Raw genomic sequence first — 4,437 nt, forward strand, 5'->3', positions numbered from 1 at the left:
TCTCAACCAGGCCGACCCTGCCCGCTGGGGATATGTGACAACGTCTACAGGTAATTTGTTTTGTCACAACCTGGGGGCAGAGGTGCTACAAGTGTCTGGTCGGTGGAGGCCAGGGATGCTGCTGAATATCCTACAATGCACAGCACAGCCCCCGCTGCAGGGAACAATCCAGTCCCCAGTGTCTGCGGTGCCGCCATTGAGGAGCCCAGCTTACTCACGCAGCCAAGTGTGTGATGCTCAGGCCCTGTCCAGGACAAGGCGCAAGGTCTTTGCCTGGCTTTCGGTGCCCTTTACAGCCTGACTCAGTCTCAGGGTCCAGGAGGTCAGTGGTCAGAATTGGGCTGTAAATGTAGTGGAAAGGAATTCCAGGTAGGGAACAGCATGGAACAGCATGGAAAAGGCACAGAGGTGGGACCGAATCATGGACCACAGACTACTGCTCCAGACTCCAGGCTGAATGACATTAGGGGCGCATGTCCAGAGCCCAGAATCCCCAGGGCTCTAAAGGCTGGCCTTGGGGAGCAGGCAAATGAGAGATGGTGAAGTCCAGTTCTTGCTAATGAAGAGCTTCCCATCTAAATTTCTGAGTTTCTGCTTGTTGTGTGTTTGTTTTTCAAGTCAGGAAGGAGCCCTGAATTTTTCTCAAGGCCTTGTGGGCATCTTTGGAGATGATCCTGTGGCCTTTCTTCTTTGACCTACTCATGGGCCATGCAATAGTAAGTTTCCAGTCTTGCATTACCCTCAAGGCTCCTATGTGCTCCATGCCTCAGTTTCCTCCCTGTAAATGGAGGTGAAGATAACACCTTGCTCGTGAATGGTGCCTGTGCTGTATGCATTTGTTAATACAAGATTTTCAGTGCATAGTGGATCCTGGTTATTCTTTCGGCCCAGCACTCACCCTCCTCCTTCCAGTTTCCTCTTGGAGCCACGACTTCCCCTTTCTCAGTCTATGCAATCTAGATGGGAATGACCCCAGCCTGGGCTCTAGGATCCCATGTGACCCAGGCCAGTGCTTCCCTCTCTAGCCACAGTGACTGGCTCAGGGACAGGCATGTGACCCAAGCCAGACCAGTCAAAGACAATGACAATCTTGGAACTTTGTTGGACCCTGGGAAAGAGAAGCTTTTTCCTTCCTCTGTAGTTGTCAAGCTGCAAGACAAAAGCCTGGAGCTGTGAGGGGCCATTGCATGGAGAGGACCTGCCTGAGAATGAGGCTAACTTCTAGGTAAGCAGACAGAAGGAGAGTAAAAAATCACTGGTAATTTTATTTGAGCTCTGGATCCAGCTATGCCTGAAGCTGCACTGCCCTTGGGCTCTTTATGTGAATCAATAGTTCCCCCTTTTTATTGCTTATAGCTTGGCTTCTGTCATTTGCAATAGGAAAAGTCCTGACTAATACAGGGTCAGAGAACTAGGGTCAGAAAACAAGCTAAGGATAGATTTTATGTTGTTAGAGTTATCAAAAAATTAATAGATCAAAGATGACTATGTGACAGAGACTGCATGTGGCCCTGCAAAGCCTGAAATATTTACTATCTGATCCTTTATAGAAAAAATTTGCTGACTCCTGGACTAATAAATTACTTATCAAAATGCTTAATCTCAATACTCAGGTCATTTGTTTTCATTTTTCCTTTTAATGATGAAAGCAATGCATTTGCCTCTGAGTACAGCTTTGGCTGCCTTCTGCAAGTTGTGGCATGTAGTGCAATAGAGTTTATTTCGCAATCGTCTTCTCCCACTCCAGTACTGAAGTGGGGACTTTCCTTTCCATACTCACTGTCCATCACTGCCCCCACCCACTGTCCTGGGGGGCTTCTGAGTATTCTGGGTCTTTGAAAAGAAGGAGGGGAAGATATTTGCACAGGGAAATTTGGATAGAGAGTGAAAAGTCCTGGGTCCCAGGCAGACAACCTTTCACTGGAAAATTCATGGATTATGGGCTGGGAACTACTGATGGAAGGTTCTCCCTCCACAGCAATGAGGAAGAGTTCTGCTCCTGCTAGGGCGATCAGCCTGGCCTGGTTTGCCCGGGACTGCCCAGTTTCAGAACTGAAAGTCCCTCATGGGAACTCCTTGTCCTGTGCAAGTCAGTCGGTGCCCCTAACCTCCCCGACCTGGGTGAGGCTGCTGCATCCTCCTGAACAGCGGTTTCTCCAGGCACTGACTGAACGGCTGGCGATGGATCATGCCCACGTAACTCTCAAGGACTGGCCCTCAATGTGCCCAAATTTCCTCCCAAGGCCAGCCCCCAGCCCTTCTCCCTCCTTCTTCCCCTCTGGCCACATCTGCTCTCCTCTTCACCTGTCTCAGCCCCAGTGACCTTCCTCCAGGAGATGAGGTGTCTGTTCTTTCTCTTCTCTCCCCAATTCTATTGTATGATATACTCTGTCCCCTGCTTTTCTTCAACCTTCCCTTTGGGTTGTAAAAGCCTGTTTGGGAAGTCACAAAACTAGGTATGGACTGTTTCCCCTCTTTTCCCTCTATAACAACCCTGCCTCTCTTTTGGGCAGGCGGATGCTTCTGACCAATCAGAGGAAAATCACCAGAAGGCCGAGGGGAGCAGCCCACTGACGCATGCTTCACGAGGAGCCCTGCTCTGAGTGAGCTCTGATGTCCTTTGTTCCGCGGGTGCGTCAAGGGCAGCGTGGAGGCTCAGCACACGCACTGTAAGCTGGAGGACCGAGCGAGGGGCTGGGCCGCGTCTCCCCACCCTACGCCCGAGCTGCTGCTTCTCCGGCTTCCAGGGCTATATCTGGGAGAGTGAGCCCACCCTTCCAGACAGGTGAGGGCCACATCAGTCAGGGTAAGTGGCACTAGCCGCTGGAACAAGCAACCTCCCATCTTGGCGGATTGACATAATAACGGCTGATCTCTCTCTCACATCACAACTCAACAGCAGATGGTGGGGTTCTCTCGGCTCCTCGGTCTGCCCAGCAGCTGAAAATGGAGGTGATGACACTGATCTGAGAGTCTGAGACACAAGGAGGAAGGGAACCTGAGTCACCAACATGACAATCGATGATGCTTCTCTCTGCAGGGGCCAACCCAGCCCCTGGCACTTTTGAGCCAAACAGCAAGTTTGTTCACAAGGTGGTCCTGAGCCCCCATCAAATGCCTCACCTCCTGGATGCATAACCCCTGCAGAGGTCAGAGGTCAGAGGGTAGCCCGCACACTTTATTCTCAGTGAACTGATGCCGGCCTCAGGTGCTCACTCCTTCCAGTTCTCGGGGCTCCTGGGTGCCCCCGTGGAAACTTGTTGAGCTCTGGGACTTGCCCTGTGGGGTTCCTCATTCTCCCCTGGGGAGCCCAGAGCTCCGTCTGCCCTTCTCTGGGGGAGGCCTCCGCAGCACACAGAGGGTGGTCAGGAGGGCCCCCAGAAGACTCTGGGGCTCCTCCTAGAACTTGTCCATCTTTCACAGCCTCTTCTCCCGGGGGGGCTCCAGTTCTGGCTCATCAGAGGGCGCTCTGCCCCTCCCACGATGAGCTGTTCCTCCTCACGGGGGTCCCCAATTGACAGGGGCTCAGGAAAACCTTGTACACAGAGAGGATCTGGGATGTGGACTCAGAACTTTCAACTGTGTGTACAGTTGTCCAAAGAGAACATTTCCCAAATGTGCTGATCTCCAGAGCCACACGGGTGTTTACTAAGTATGCAGATTCCCAGGCCCCTTCACAGGAGGCTGGAGAAAATAGGTCTGGGAGATCCTAGGAGTTGCTCTCCATCACCTCTGGTGGCCCTCTCTCCAAGGTCTTCCATAGCTCCCCGGTGCCCATAAAGTCAAGTCCCCCCTCCTCAGCCTGACATACTGGCTTCTCGGTCTGAGCCCCTTCCCCTTTCTGGTCTCATTTTTTACTCTGCTCTATGACCTCCCCAGCGCCCAGCAGCCATTGGTCATGCTGTTCCATTGTTTGGATTTCTGCTCCCCTATCTCTGCACGTCCACATCATGCTGTATCAGTTGTCTATTGCGGTGTGTAGAGCACCACGAACTTAGCAGCTTAAAACAACGTGCGTCTGCTCTCTCGCAGTTCTGTGGGTCCGAAGTCCAGCAGGTGTGGCTGAGTTCTCTGCTCAGAGTCTCACAAGGTGGAAACCCAGGCATGAGCTGGTCCAGATCTCACTTGGAGGCCCCGGGGAAGAAGGCAGTCTCATTCTGGTTGGTGGCAGAATTCAGGTCCTTGGGGCTGTAGGACTGAGGTCCCCATTTCCTTGTGGCCGTCAGCCAGGGGCTGCTCTCAGCTCTGATACACCGTCTGAATTCCTCAGCATGAGGTACCCTCCGTCTTCAAAGCTAGCAATGTCACGTCAAATCCTTCTTGTGCCTCAAAGCTCTCTGACTGCCCCTTTTGCCACAAGCCAGAGAAAATTCTCTGCCTTTAAAGGGCTCATATGATTAGGCCAGGCCCACCAGGATAATCTCCTTTTGATGAACT

The sequence above is a fragment of the Equus quagga genome, chromosome 19 (genome assembly GCF_021613505.1).
Source record: "Equus quagga isolate Etosha38 chromosome 19, UCLA_HA_Equagga_1.0, whole genome shotgun sequence".
Lineage (NCBI taxonomy): Eukaryota > Metazoa > Chordata > Mammalia > Perissodactyla > Equidae > Equus > Equus quagga.